The 17,001-nt window shown below is 37.8% G+C and overlaps 1 long non-coding RNA gene across 3 annotated transcripts in view; it reads right to left on the bottom strand.

The window, feature by feature from the left end:
- The window catches only part of LOC128247017 (uncharacterized), a 90,852-nt gene that overhangs the window by 53,834 nt on the left and 20,017 nt on the right, over positions 1-17,001 (bottom strand). Inside the window, exon 1 of one of the 3 annotated variants that reach the window (XR_008263420.2) lies at positions 2,665-2,870. The exons of the other annotated variants lie outside the window; for them this stretch is intronic. This is a non-coding gene — a long non-coding RNA (uncharacterized LOC128247017). Of the gene's footprint in view, positions 1-2,664; positions 2,871-17,001 lie in introns of those variants that run through there. 3 annotated transcript variants of the gene reach the window in all.

Genomic DNA, 17,001 nt, shown 5'->3' with positions numbered 1-17,001 from the left:
CCACTGGACTGGCTCCCATGCAGGTGGCATATCAAAAACACCTTTTTGAGCGTGGCCATTGCCAGTACCGTGTGACTGACCCTCGTGCCGGTGGCACGTAAAAGCACCCACTACACTCTCGGAGTGGTTGGCATTAGGAAGGGCATCCAGCTGTAGAAACTCTGCCAGATCAGATTGGAGCCTGGTGCAGCCTTCTGGCTTGCCAGTCCTCAGTCAAATCGTCCAACCCATGCTAGCATAGAAAGCGGACGTTAAACGATGATGGTGATGATGATGATATAAATATATATATATTTTTATATATATATATATAGGGACAAAACTTCCAGATAGACGATACAAAGAAAACATGGACAGGTCATTCGGAGTTTTCTTTCTTCAGTCGAGATCCAGATTATCCTTGCAATTTCAGCTGGTTATTCTCAATATTGCTCCAATCTGGCCAGCCCCAAGTAAAAACTAAGCTAAGAGCATTAGATTCCTTGGAAGAAAGCAGCGAATGTATACAAAAACAAGGATGGAAAAAAACGAACAATGTTACACAAATATAGTAGGAATAATAACAAGACATAACAATAGATGTCTTTCAACTAAGGACGAATAAAATTAAGCTGGCGTGTATGGAAATAAGGCCTTACAGCCAGGACACAAGATTTCACAGGCACAGGGAGGAATAGCAATGTTGCACGCACAACGGCCGCCCAAGAAGGAAAGATCAGGCTTGGCCAAACACCGGTAACGAGGGAAGAGAAGAGAGAGAGAGAGGTAGAGGCAGAGGGACAAAAGAATATATATATATATATATATATATATATATATATATGTATATATATATATATATACATACATATATATAATATATATATATATATATATATATATATATATATATATATATATATATATATACATACATATATCATCATCATCACCATCATCTTTTAACGTCTGCTTTCCATGCTAGCATGGGTTGGACAATTTGACTGAGGACTGGCAAGCCAGAAGGCTGCACTGGGTTCCAATCTGATCTAGCAAGGTTTCAACACCTGGATGCCCTTCCTAACGCCAACCACTCCGAGAGTGTAGTGGGTGCTTTTACGTGCCACATATCCATATTTTTTATTATTACGTTTGTAGAAATAAATAATCTTGTATTTTTCTATTATTCAATTGATCTTTAATCATAATTAAATAAACGTCTTTAGCTTTAAATAGTATAGCTTTAACTATTACACCGGTTAAATATGTACTAATTTTATCTTCATTATTATTTTAAACTTAAACTTCGTTCAACTTGTATTTAAAACAATGATAATTTAAAACAATGATAATTTAGGTAAGATGTTTTTTGTATATAATATACATGTTATTATTATGGATGAAGGGATGATTATTGAATGGTTATTATTTTGATATTATGATATTTTTTAAATAATTTTTCTATCTTTATATAATAAGTATATCATATTAATTCATTTGGTACTTATTGTTGGTTGAGATATATATCTAATTATTGTTCTACTTACGATCTGACGAGTAGCTATATTTTTGAATAGAACTTATTTTAGATAATTTCAATTGATTTTAATCGATTTAAATTTCTTTTCTATTTGAAAATTGGTTATGAAACACGTGTAATCTTTTTATTATATTTATCTTATGATATTTACTTTACTTTATATTATACTCATTTATTGTGCTTTTAATTATTAATTTTTCTATATGTGATAGTGGATTTTCATCGATGAGTTCTTGAAAATTGGTTATTTTCCCTAAAACTATATATATTTTATATATACTTTATCTATAAGGCTCAATTTAATTTTTTATAAATTGATTTTAATTGAGTTTTTTACCTGTAATTTTGGATTTTGTCCCTAATAATATTATTATATATATATATATATATATATATATATATATATATATATATATACATATACACATATATCTTGCCTTTATTTAGTTTTATATAGTCTCTGTTAAGTTAAAATCTACCTTGGGTTTCAATGGGGGTGGTAATTAGGTTTTTATGATTGGTTTTAGAATTTATTCATGTATGCAGAACTTTGTAAACAAGTATGTAGGTGTGTGTCTTTTATTAGGTAAGCACAAGGTGTGACAGTATATTTGTTGCTTTAGGCATTATTGGATTTAAGCCTTTTGTTTTAACAGTGCAAAGGTCAAAAGTACATAGTCCAGTATTTAAGCTCCTAGTAATATAGGAAGGTAGTAAGTTTAAGTCAGACATTTCTTTACATGTTGTTATTTAGGGCATTTTTTTGTTTTCATTTGTAAGGTAGGAGTTATTAGTCAGGCATATCATGGCTCTGTTAATATAGAAAATTGCTTCTCATGCTTTGATGTTCACAAAAGTATTTGAGTAAAGGTTGTATGTCTATTTGTTTCTCTCTAAGTGCTCATTGTTTTTATGCAATTTGATTAGTATATAGGGAACTAATCTCTTCATGCAGGCACTAAAACACATTAAACCAATAATATTTTCTAAGGGCTAAACTTGTTAATATGTCACCAACTCTGTTCCATCTACCTTCACCACAAACCATCCTCATAATATAAAATTTAAAAAAAAACACAGTTACAGCTTTACACTTTTACAGCTATACATTAAACAAGTATTCTAAGAATTATAAAGGGAAATACCTTATGCTCCAATCCGAGCTTTTCTTTTCCTTCTTAAAATATACTGTTTTTCACATAGGCCAATGAGGGAGTCTATACATGTTACTTGGTCTGTTAAAAACAGCTCCTTATCTCTCTCAAACCACACCCTAGTCTCTTATATAGAAACAAGATATGCCTGAATAATGCAATCCTACATATGCCTAAAAATGGTCATAGCTTAAATTCCTTTGACTATAGATCACCCCAACTAGAATGGACATTGGATAAACCACAATAACAACAACAATTGCTATCTTTCACTGGTACCTTAACATGGATACTAAAATACTAAGGCGAAGTACAAAATTAAACATTGTGTTGTTATTTCTGACTCACAAAGAATGTATAGGGATATTAGTAGGAAAAAACTGTTTTATTGAACAATCAAAGCCAATGCTACAAACACCAAATTACTAAAATATATGTATCTACATAATGCTGGATATTACTTAGTATTGGGTGGTTAACATAACCTGACATCCAGTTTAACACTAATTGCCTGTTGGGTGCTTTTTGTTGAATCTCCTCTGTTGCAAACATTCAGGCCAGGTCTTCAGTCTAAGAATAACTTCCTTACTCCTTCCAACAAATCTTGGAGGTCCTGAAAATAGTCATTATGGATATTGCCTTTCCTCAGCCTTGGTCAGTTAATGCTGACCATGCATATGTTTATTCATGTGCAGACCTGGGCAAGATTTTTTTCAAAAAGACTAGAAGTTTCTCATGCAGGCAAGTCTAACCTCTTTTCGATATTGATATTTATTCAAGAGAAAGGCTGTTAATTTGGAGTGATACTGCTTGGCACCAGGTTTGTTGCCGGCATTGTTGTCAAAACAAAAGGAGCCAGAACAGTCTGCCAATCCATTTCTCTGGAGTGGTACTTTTTATTGAGAAGTCATGTGGTGTAGTGGTTAGGTTGTTCGGCTCATGATCATAAGGTTGCAAGTTCAATTTCTGGCAGTGCATTGTGTCCTTAAGTATAACGCCTTATTTCATGCTGCTCCAGTCCACTCAATTGGCAAAAACAAGTAAAACGTGTGTTTCAAAGGGCCAGCCTTGTCACACCCTGTGTCATGCTGAATCACACTGAGAACTACGTGTCTGTGGAGTGCCCAGCCATTTGCACATTAATTTCATGAGCAAGCTGTTCCATTGGATAAACTGGAGAACCCTTGCCATCGTAACCAATGGTGTACCAGTTAACCTAAATGGGTCAAAGGCATGGTTGATCGCAATGGGATTTGAATTCAGAGTGCAGATAGTCCAAACAATTACTGCAAGACATTCTATCCAAGGCTCTAATGAAAGCAGATTGAGGTTGTAACATTCATGCTTTCTTCTTTCTTTCTCTACATATTAGCAACATAGATAAAGTGAAAATGGATGAAAATACACATATAAAACAAGTCTCATACTTGATTTACAAAGGGCTTCATACGATAATGATAATATATAGCAGTCTATTTCTCTTTTGTTGTAATAACATAAGACCTTGAACTGACATGAATGAAGGGGAGGAGGTAAGTTGTCAATTTCCATAGTTGTGTTCACTTAGATTGTAAGACAAGAGACACAATAGCTACAACTCCATCCCCCACCACTCCTTAAAATTATCTTGACTATATATTCTGGATAGAGAGTCATGGTTGCATGGTTATGAAGTAATGTCTATAAATTATATGATTTTGTAAATACACACACTCACACAAACACAAACACACACACACACACGAATACATATGCATATGGTGGTTGTCTACTCCTTACACAGAGTTTGACCACCTCCTGCACCTACACCTTAGCCCTTTCATGGCGTCTGATGTGGCTTTTTAAACCAGACAATGTTTTGAAAAAACACCCACAGATTGCACCTCTGATTTGTACTACCGATACCTGCAGGTAAGTTCTGCTCAGAGTGTCAGTTAGGTGTCTGGAATGGGACGGCTTACATATGCATATACATACACACACACACACACACACACACATATATTGTTACGAACGCCTGCACGCGAAGCACCTCCTTAACGAAGAGAGAACTCGCGCGCGTGCGAACGTCAAACGCTCAGTGAGTCGGCACACTCACCATGGCCACCAATAAGCTCCAGCCGGAGCACACAGTGAAGAACAACACAGGCAAAAGGAGGGGAGGAAGAAACAACACGGGGACCATACGTTGGGTAGCGGAACTAACCTTTTCTTTTAACATCAAACATCATAATAAAACATTACATCAATACATCAGAATAAAACATTGTGTAATAATAAATTCAATAGCATATAATAGCGCATGGAACATAATCAAGGGTTTGCAATCATTACATAAACAAGAGTTCTTACATCGAGTCCTTTAAAAGTTCTTTCTTTTCTTTGTTTTCTTTTACACCACATGTAAAAGTTCTTTCTTTTCTTTCTCTTTTAAGTTACACCAAAGTTAACAGTTCTTTTTCTTTATACATCATAACGACAAGTACATTTTTCTTGGAAGAATATTTAGACAAACCTTTGCTGTAATAACTTCCTTTCTTTCAAACTCACTATAATCCAAGAGGTAAACAACTGACTACTGCTATCTCTTTTGGCTGCCAGAATCCCATCTCTCTGTCCCTCTCTCTCTGAGACTCTATGCATTTCTGCTGACTATAGCTTTCTCTCTGTCAGACTTATCATTCTCATCTTCACTTCATCTCTTCGGCCAACTCGCCTGTACAACTCGACTGCCACCCAAAATCCTCGCCAACTGCTTCGGCCGACTACTACCACTCGACTTCCCCCAAATCCTCGCCGACTGCTTCGCGCCAATTCCTGTTCTCATATTTCTCACAAATACCGTAGCCCAATACTTTACTCCCTCCTAAAGCTGGGTCAGTTCAGTACAATTCCTATCCTGCCTTTCTGAACTTTCGCTGACCGGAAAGAGGCAGCGATCACTCCTACGCTAAAAATAGCTGTGGTTGCTGACAAGACAAAGGAAATGCCATTGTCCCCAACAACCAGAATACGGTTTCAAAACCTAGCTTGGGAGATAGGGATACAACACTAATTTGTATTTTCGGTGGTCGCATCAATATATATATACATATAAAGAAAGCCCGTGGCTAAGTGGTCAGGGTATTTGGCTCACGATCATAAGGTCATGAGTTCAATTCCTGGCAGTGCGTTGTGTTCTTGAGCAAGACACTTTATTTCATGTTGCTCCAGTTCACTCAGCTGGCAAAAATGAGTAGTAACTGTGTTTCAAAGGCCCAGCCTTGTTACACTTTGTGTCATGCTGAATCTCCCTGAGAACTACATTAAGGGTACTCATGTCTCTGAAGTGCTCGCCCACTTACATGTTAAATTCACGAGCAAGCTGTTCCATTGATCGTATCAGCTGAGACCCTCGTCATCATAACTGACAGAGTGCTCCTCCATATATAAATATAAAACATGCTAAAAATAATGGTCATTGCATATTTTTTCTTTACTGGAGCAAATTTGGCTTACAGCTGTTTCCAGTGGTCATTATAGGTACATTACTGATATGTTTACTCAATTGGTCTATTGATCAATTGAGAAAAATTGAACAACTTAATAATGCTACTTTTGTCAGAGCCATTTCTGGTTATAACAAAGCAGAACACTGAAGGAATGGTGAGTGTATGGGGGGGGGAGGTGGAAAGATGCAAGTAGAATAGAGAAAAGAGGAAGACAGTTTACAAAGGGGTGAAGAGGAGTAAAGAAATGATAGAGGAAGGGCTCACCTAACAGAAGCAGGAGTATTGGATGGCCATATATATATATATATATATATATATATAGGGGGAGAATTAAAAAAAAAAAAGACGAAGATAGGTGATGTAGACAACAAACAGATGTATTAGTATAACGCTTGGAAAGTGAAAAAGTTTTTAACATTTCAAGCCTATGCTCTTCCACAGGAAGGAACAAAAAGAAACAAGGAGAGAAACAAAAGAATATGTAGTGGCTAGCGATCTATCATAGTGAATATATATTATATATGTGTATGTATATATATATATATATATATATATATATATATATATATATATATATATTCTTCAAGTAAACAAGCTAAAATCCATCGCAGTATGGCATATATTCACCTCTGCTATCTATGCTATATCAGCCTTCGTTCCAACATCTATTTCCGGATTATCCCCATATGGATTACTTTACACGGATTTCTACACGGATTTTTACTACTGGAATGAAACTACACTTCAAGTACTGTTCTCTCTTTTTTCAGTGCATCACACTCTTTACCACTTCATACTAAAAATATCCGCCTATGGATATAATAATAGATTACTTTATTTTTTCTGTCTCCGATGAAGGGAAGTACTGGATCTTCCCAGAAACAGCTGTAAGACTCTATCCATAAAATACTTCTCCAACCTTACCATTGCTCTCTTTATCTTTTTATTTTTATATATTTACATATATATATATATATATATATATATATATATATATATATATATATATACATATACATGTACATATACATACATACATGCAAGAGTAAGCACATTCATGCAAAACAAGGTGGAAAAAAACAGTACTCGAATACTGAAGGTAAAGTAATATGCCTTTTTATTAAAGCTGCAAAAATATCACTTTGATAAAAATGTGTGTGTGCATATATATATATACATATATATATATATATATATATATATATATATATATATATATATATATATATACATATATACATATACAGGGGTTGGACAAAATAATGGAAACACTTAGCATCATAGAATCATAATTATCATAATTTTGAAATATCTATAAAACCATCAAAAGCTTGTTTATTTTTATGCTTTTTGATTTATTATTAGTGTTGCTTAATATGTTTTGCTAAAATTGCTGTTTCTTTTCAGATATCATCAGAACAAAGCTAATTAAAACTCATTAAAATGACAAATCTATCCGACTTTCAAAGAGGTCAAATTGTTAGTGCTCATATGGCAAGCACTAGCGTAATGAAAACAGCTGAAATGTTTGGTGTATCAAGAAGTAGTGTCTTGAAAGTAATGACAGCCTTTGAGAAAGAGGGAAAAACCTCCTCGTCAAAACAAAACTCCGGAAGAAAACCAAAACTTTCAGATGGGGACCATCAGACTTTTACACAAATTGTTAGAAAGGATCACAAAAGTACAGCTCCCAAAATTATAGCAGAGCTTAATGACCACCTCAAGAACCCAGTTTCCACAAAAACTATTCACTGGGAGCTGCACAAAGACGGATTTCACGAGAGGGCTGCAATAAGAAAACCACTACTTTCAAAAACAAACGTTGTAAAGCATTTAGAGTGGAGTAAAAACCTACAGAAATAGTCCCTAGAGCAGTGGAAGAATGTTATTTTCTCGGACAAGTCATCCTTTACCTTATTTTCAACTACCGGCAGAGTATACGTGTGGAGACAGCCAAAAGAAGCATTTGACCCAGACCGCCTACTTCCAACTGTTAAACATGGAGGAGGATCTGTAATGATCTGGGTGGTGGGGGCTATATCTTGGAAATCTGCCAGCCCAATGGCTTCTCTTCATGGCAGAATTAATAGTCAAGATTATTTAAGCATTTTATCTGATCAAATTCATCCTATGGCTGTGAAACTGTTTCCAGACGGAAACACAATGTTTCAGGATGATAATGCACCAATTCACACAGCTAAAATTGTTACTGAATGGCACGAGGAACATTCTAGTGAAGTTGAACATCTTATCTGACCACCACAGTCCCCAGATCTCAATATTATTGAACATTTATGGTGCATTTTAGAAAAACAAGTAAGGATGCCATAACAGAGGAATTCAAGACTGGCTGCTTCTGAGAACTTCTCTATGCTGATGACCATGTTCTTATAGCTGAATCACTACCTGAACTAGAGAAGACATGTCAGGTGTAGAAGCAAGGTCAAGAATAAAAGAGCCTTAGAGTTAATTTAACAAAGACCAAAGTCCTAGTAAGTAAGAAAACAGACAAATCGCTGGGGGATAGTTCTACTCTATATATAAGAAGTGTGTTGGGAGAAACTCCAAAGACATAACAAGTATCACAAGAAGGTTAACAGAGAAAATAGTTTTTTGTGTGTGGAAAATGTGCAGGTACAACAAGCAAAAGGAATGTCCAGAGAATAGACTTCCTGCAATGCCTGGGGGGATCCTTAGAAGTAGGAGATTGCTTCTGTTACCTGGGCTATCAAGAAGAGGAGGTTCTGAAAACTTAGTTGCTAAAATAAGAATGGGCTGGGCAAAGTTCAGGGAGATACTACATTTGTTGGTAACAAAGGTCTTCTCCATCAGAGTGAAAGGCAGATTGTTCAACTATGCTACATGGCAGTGAAACATGGGCTATGACTACAGAGGACATGCAAAGGCTTGAAAGAAATGAGGTCAGCATACCTGCTGGATGAGTAATGTCAGTATGCACATACAACAGAGTGTAAATGACTTTAGAGAAAAACTGGGTATAAGAGGCATCATACATTGTATGAAAGTGAGAAGGCTGTGCTGGAATGGTCATGTGATGCATATAGATGAGAACAGCTGCATAAAGAAGTGCTGATCTTTAATTGTGAAGTGATCTTGTGGATGGAGTAGATCCAGGAAGATGCGGGACAAAGTGGTGAGAAAGAATCTTCAGATGCTGGGCCTCACAAAGGAGATGATAAGGAACTGAGACCTCTGGCTATTTGCTGTACTTGAGAAGATACATCAAGCTAATGAAATTGGAGCCATACATACATGTACCTTATGGCCATGCTACTACTCCCTCTCTCAGCAGAGAGAACTTTGACTGGCAGATGCCAGTGCCAATGCACCCATGCGGGTGCCATGTTAAATGCACTAGTGCCAGTTCCACATAAAATGCACATTGCTAGTGCCATATACAACATACTCATGCTGGTGCCACGTAAGAAACATCCATGCCAGTAGCACTTAAAAAGTACCAAGCACACTCTGTAAAGTGGTTGGATAGTAGAAACCATGCCAAACAGACAATTGGAACCAGGACAGTTCTCTGGCTTGGCAATTATTGTCAAACCATCTAATACATGCCAGCATGGAAGACAGATAGTAGACAATGGTGATGATGATGATGATGATGACAAAACCAAAATCCTAATAAGTAGGAAGGTAGATAAAACACAAGCCCCTTTCAGGTAGATGGCCCTGCTCGGTATGTAGAAAAGGAGTAGGTAGTAACTCTATAAGATGTACCCGGTGCAAGTTATGGACACATAAGAGGTGCAGCAATATCAAAGGCAGATTAACTACGAAGTTAGTTTTTGTATGTGGCAGATGTTCAGGTGCAATAAACACTGTAAACAAACAGGAAACAACTTCTATCTCATTCCAGGGAGAAAAACTAGAGGTAGTCGATAGCTTCCACTATCTGGGTGACCAAGTTAGTAGTGGGGGTGGGTGCGCTGAAAGTGTAGCTGCTAGAATAAGAATAGCCTGGGCAAAGTTTAGAGAGCTCTTACCCCTGCTGGCGACAAAGGGACTCTCACTCAGAGTAAAAGGCAGACTGTATGACGTATGTGTACGAACAGCCATGCTACATGGCAGTGAAACATGGGCTGTGACTGCTGAGGACATGCGTAAGCTTGCAAGGAATGAAGCCAGTATGCTCCGCTGGATGTGTAATGTCAGTGTGCATACCCGTCAGAGTGTAAGTATCTTGAGAGAAAAGCTGAACATAAGAAGCATCAGTTGTGGTATGCAAGAGAGACGATTGCACTGGTATGGACATGTGGTGAGAATGGATGAGGATAGCTGCGTGAAAAAGTGCCACACCCTAACAGTTGAGGGAACCCGTGGAAGAGGTAGGCCCAGGAAGACCTGGGCTGAGGTGGTGAGGCAAGACCTTCGAACATTGGGCCTCTCTGAGGCGATGACTACTGACCGAGACCTTTGGAAATGTGCTGTGCGTGAGAAGGCCGGGCAAGCCAAGTGAGATCGTTGCCAGGGCCCCTGGACTGGCTCTTGTTTGGGTGGCACATGGGATGCACCATTTTGAGCGTGGCCGTTGCCAGTACCGCCTGACTGGCCTTCATAGGATTTTCGAGCGAGATCGTTGCCAGTGCCCCTGGACTGGCTCTTGTGCGGGTGGCACATAAAAGACACCATTTTGAGCGTGGCCGTTGCCACTACCGCCTGACTGGCCCTCGTGCAGGTGACACGTAAAAGCACCCACTACACTCTCGGAGTGGTTGGCATTAGGAAGGGCATCCAGCTGGAGAAACTCTGCCAAATTAGATTGGAGCCTGGTGTTGCCATCCGGTTTCACCAGTCCTCAGTCAAATCGTCCAACCCATGCCAGCATGGAAAGCGGACGTTAAACGATGATGATGATGATGATGATATATATATATATATATGCCAGTGTAACATAACTGGCCCGTTTAAAAGTACCCTTCAATCGTCGGCCTGTGCTTGAGAAAATGTGTTGAGTCAAGTGAAATTGTAGTTGTGGCCAATGCCAGTGCTGCCTGACTACCACCAGTGCTGGTAACACGTAAAAAGCACCATTCAAGTGTGGCCAATGCCCGTGCTGCCTGACTGGCACCTATGCTGGTGGTACATAAAAAGCACCATTCCAGTGTGGTTGATGCCAGTTCCGCCTGACTGGCACCTGTGCCAGTGGCATGTAAAAAGCACCATTCAAGTATGACTGATACCAGTGCTGCCTGACTGGCACCCGTACCAGTGGTATGTGGAAAGCACCATTCAGGCGTGGTCGATGCTAGTGCCACCAGACTGGCTCCTGTGCCAATGGCATGTAAAAAGCCCTACTACACTATTTTGCTCTATACAGCTGTATTAATTGTGGTTTCTGTAATCAGGGCGGATTGGGATCTTATTTTTCTTGATTTCGTTTTTTGCTTCTCATTCCTTTTTTTTATTGCATCAACTTTCTTCACATTTTTTTTTTCACTTTTATTTTTATTTTCTCACTGCCCAGCATCCTTGTTTTTGAAATATATATATAACACATGAACACAGACTGAACGATTGCCTGGAGATACATGTTGTATTTTATAAATATGCCTAGTTAAAGTCTCATAAAAGCATGAAACTATTTGTAGCTCTTTTGGTTGTGTATTAAACTTATATTTATCTCTCACTGGTTGGAATACATTTTTGTTGATTCTACCTTTATTGGATCTATATCTATATCTATATCCATATATATCATCATCATCATCATCATCGTTTAACGTCCGCTTTCCATGCTAGCATGGGTTGGATGATTTGACTGAGGACTGGTGCAACCGGATGGCTACATCAGGCTCCAATCTAATTTGGCAGAGTTTCTACAGCTGGATGCCCTTCCTAACGCCAACCACTCAGAGAGTGTAGTGGGTGCTTTTACGTGTCACCTGCACGAAAACGGCCATGCTCGAAATGGTGTCTTTTATGTGCCACCCGCACAAGAGCCAGTCCAGGGGCACTGGCAACGATCTCGCTCGAAAACCCTACAAGGCCAGTCAGGCGGTACTGGTAACGGTCACGCTCAGGATGGTACATCTTATGTGCCACCCGCTCAAGAGCCAGTCCAGAGGCCCTGGCAACGATCTCACTTGGCTTGCCGGGTTTTCTCACGCACAGCACATTTCCAAAGGTCTCGGTCAGTAGTTATCGCCTCGGTGAGGCCCAATGTTCGAAGGTCTTGCCTCACCACCTCAGCCCATATAAATAATAAATGAGTATATGCATATATACGTACATGTATATACATACCTACATCTACCTGTATATATAGTTGCATTTCTGGGTACAGGACGTTGCAAACAAAACAGACAAAATGAGGAACAGAGTACAGAAAACACACAGGCCACATAGAGAACATTTCCTTCATCAGCTGCCACCATTCTAACACTGGCGTTTCGAAGAGTTAGGGCAGGACGCACTGTTAAAATGACTCTTCCCACGGACAACAAATTAAATTTGTACCATGGAGGAATGTAGTGGCGGACAGTAAACAAGACAGAAAAATGAAACAGTAAAATAAACAGAAAAGGCTATACGGCCAGACTTGTTCTTATGTCAAGTTATATATAAAAATAATTTAACATTAAACTAAAGAATTATTTTTAGTGCTTTTAGTTTAGAAGAAGTATTTTTAGGTGAGTATATGTTTATTAAACTTTTGCAAGAAGTGGGGTGTCATATCAGTATGCTAGTCTTCATCAGACTTTCTGACAAAGCCCACTGGCTGAAACTTCAAAGTCATTGTCACTTCACTTCTGTGCAGTAAGAAGCTTACTTCCTGACTGCATGTTGGTTTAGTGGGTTCCCCACCACATGAGGGTTCAAGCCTGCTTATAGCACCTTGGGAAAATGTCTTCTCTGAGCCAACCAAAACCTTGGGAGTGGATTTGATAGATGGAAACTGAAAGAAGCCTGCTGTATATATATATATATATATATATATATATATATATATATATATAAGTGCTAATATCAGACGGTGAGAATGAGTGGATACATAATCTTTATCCATGGGTTAACAAAGCTACAATTGTTTATGCTGAGAAGATGTCTCAGTAATTATCAAGCCTGCCACATGGGACACTGGTACTTGTCTGCATCTTGGATATACATGTGGGTGTATGCGTGCATGTGTGTGTGTGTGTGTGTGTGTGTGTGTGTGTGTGTGAGAGAGAGAGTGAGAGAGAGAGAGAGAGAGAGAGAGAGAGAGAGAGAGAGAGAGAGTGAGAGAGAGCATATGTGTGTTTGTGTCTCCATATCTTGACATCACATGATAGTTGTAAATGAGTGTCGTTGTCATACAAGCAGTGTTATTCATTTCCAATATTCTATGAAAGCAAGTCTGGCCATGAGGAATTATTACCTACTCCAGTAAAAAGATAGCCTTATTTCTCATTTATTAAACACCATCAACAATGAATGAGCCACTGGCTCCTATCAACCCATTAAGACTCTTAAAATGATGAAATTGCTACATCATCATACAGCCTATTAGAAAAGGCAACTAAATCTCACCCCCTTGTCTTAAAAAAAATGATAGAACATGTATTAAATAATGTAGTTCTAGATATCCTGCAAAAAAGATGGTATGGTCATGACTAGAATACCTTCAATCAAATATCTGCTCAGTCAGAGTTGAGCTGGAGCTAGAAATAGCAGCCAAATCTCTCACATCACATTTATCAAAGTATCTTAACAACTCAGCAATATGTAGCTCTCAGTTTATTTTGTATTCCATAAAGTTTGGATTGCACCCCCATGAGTAATGCAAATGCTTTTACATTTCTCCCCTTTCATTTCATACATACTCATATCTGTATAAATATGTATGCATAATGTATGCTTTACATAAGAGCAATTGTAGCAGAATGAAGCTAAGAGACTACAAATGAAGTTAATAGGATGAGTCAGAAAAAAATAGAGCAGCGTATATTTAAGATTGACAGGACAAAATTTTGTCTGTATAAATAATGTCAAACCTACTGATGGATTAAATCTGGTGAGACAGCTTTAAGAAAGCTACTTTCCTATTTGTTGATCTAGAGAAGACCTCATTCTGCATCTACAGCAGTACACACATATAACACATATAAACTAATAATGGTGGCAATGACTTGAACATTAATTTCTTTCAGTGTAGAATTTTGAAGTCATAGTGAGAGTCATTGAAGACAATGCTCATATTTTCTCTTACTGCCACCTTATTCATGAAGGTTTTAAAAAGAGGATTCAAAGACATATTGCCCCTGGGAACTGTTTTGTATAAACGACCTAATTTCTTTATAGGATCAATAGAAAAGTTGTCAGAAATTATTAAACTGTTAAGAAAGGCTGAAACTGAAAGACATGAAGTCAAATAAATAAAGGTAAAATATAATAAAAACAAAACATAATACTGAAAGAGAAAATTAGTATAGTTGTTCTGGTCATTATGAAGCATAACAGAAGATTCAAAGAATGAACTTATACACATATATATAAGTGGTCTGATCAATAAGTATCTGAACTCTTGCCATAGTAACGAAGCTAAAGCACACAGAATGTAGCTGCTTGGCACAGATTGACCTTGAACTCTGCTGTGCATGTGCACAAAGTTTTAACATTCTAGCTTACTTATGTTGTTTACAGCAGTGCTTTGAAGGAACATGTGTATCATATGATTGTCGTATTGACAATGACAGAGAAAGTTGATCAGAGAATCTGCATCAAATTTTGCCAAAAGCTTGGTGATACCTGCTCAGAGGCGTGCACAAAGTTTTCAAAAAGTTTTCATTATTTTTGACACAATTAAGGAAATCTTGTGCAACTGAAACTCGAGTGTCTTCTCGGTCAGCTGAAAGAAGTTTTGGCACAAACTCAGTAGACACGTGCCTCATACCTAAATCTTCAGTGATAATGAACTTAACTGAACTGTAAGTAATCTGCACATCCTCTTATAACTCCTGGATGATGACTAAACGATTTCCCCTCACAGTTGCATACACATCTGTGATGTTTTTCTCAGTTCTGCTGGTTGCAGGTCTTCAAGAACATTCATCAATATTGACATTTTTTTGCCCATCTTGGAAATGTCTGAACCACTTGTACACTTGTGTGCAGTTCATACACTCCTCTCTATACACTTTGCTCAACTTTGTATAGGCCTCTGAACAGGTATCACCATGACAACTTTCTCTCATTGTCAATGCGATGATCACACGATGCACACGTTCATTCCAAGCACTGCTGTAAACAGCGGAAGTGAGCTAGAACATTAAAACTTAGTGTGCATGCACAGTAGAGTTGAAGGTCAATTTTTGCTAAGCAACTTCACTCTGCATGCTTTAGCTTCGTTACTATGGCAACAGTCCGGATACTTATTGATCAGACTTTGTAGATATATATATGTATGTGGTGAGAGAGAGAGAGAGAGAGAGAATGTACCTAACAGATGAATAGATGGTATTTAAGACACATTTTTTTCAAACCAGAGCATTCACCTTATTGATAGCATCAACAATATAAATCTTTTCACTGAAAATAAATGTTATTTAGGTCATCCAATTAATGCAGGTGTGGTAATATTGTGGTAAAGCCAGTGCCATGATGCTTATAAAAATAAAGCAGCAAAAACTATATATGCTACTACAGAGAAATCTTTCTGATACCTCTTACTGATTCTTATAACATAAGCTTCTATTAAAGCATGTTTGTGTTGAACATAGTATTCAGGTGCGGTCCAAGGAATTTTTTGAAGGGAGGGCACAATGTCAGAAGGGAATACAATTAAGGAGAAAAGGGTGTAATAACATTATTTAGAAGATACTATTCTATATTTTTGAGATGAGGAATTATGTACAATATTTACAATGGACGGATAAGTGTCCTCACCTTGTTTGTTGTTACCACAACATTTCAGCTGATGTATTTTCCAGCCTTCAGCATGTGTTCTGGTGGAATTTTGAGCACAACCCTGGAGAGTACATCAGCCAAGGCTGGACAGAACATCAACCGAAACATTGTGGTAACAACAAACAAGGTGAAGACACCTCTCTGTCCATTGTAAATAATGTACATTATTTAGAAGGGTACATTTATTTTCTTGAGTGGGGACACATGCCCCTCAGCCCCCACCCCTGATATTAACAAAAGACAGCACATACACTGCTCAAATGGAATACTTAATGATGTATGATGAGACACAATTTAAAATGGTGTCAGGAATTTTAAAGTAGATGGTAAGTATACACAAATGAGTCATTTATTAAAAGGATTACATCATGAAGTGAAGTGGGAATTGATATTTGAAACAAATTCATACATCAGGGATGAAATATTTTACTGATACTGCATTGCGGTAATTAAAATTGAGGAGCGAAAACTTTTATTGGTATGGATTGAGATCATTTGGATCAACTTAATATGGTTAAGTTTAAACTTTTAGCATTGAGATTACTCTGTTAGATGTAGTTTGTAGCATACACTTGAGTGAAATTCCTCTCCTCTCTATTATATATACATACATACGAACATAGTAGATAACAGCTAGCCTTTGGCTGCATTTTAGACTCTGTTGTGTCCACTACTCTGATTGGTTGGTATTGGCGCAATTTGTCTCTTGCTCTATCACACACCAATATGCAACCCTATCAATCGCAGCCTTCAAATAAGGTCACATGTGACAGCCTGTTTTCTACCTCAGCTGAACCTACAACTCCTTATAAAAAACCCAACTATTCCTCATCTCGAGGTCTTTTAGTTCCAGACCTTTTAAGGTCTAGCCACTGATCACACAAGACACAGCCAGTTCCAGTGACAACACAACAGCAGC

Source organism: Octopus bimaculoides, chromosome 2 (assembly GCF_046866305.1).
Source record: "Octopus bimaculoides isolate indiv1 chromosome 2, ASM4686630v1, whole genome shotgun sequence".
In the NCBI taxonomy this organism is placed as follows: Eukaryota; Metazoa; Mollusca; class Cephalopoda; order Octopoda; family Octopodidae; genus Octopus; species Octopus bimaculoides.
This window is presented reverse-complemented; position numbering and strand designations above follow the sequence as displayed.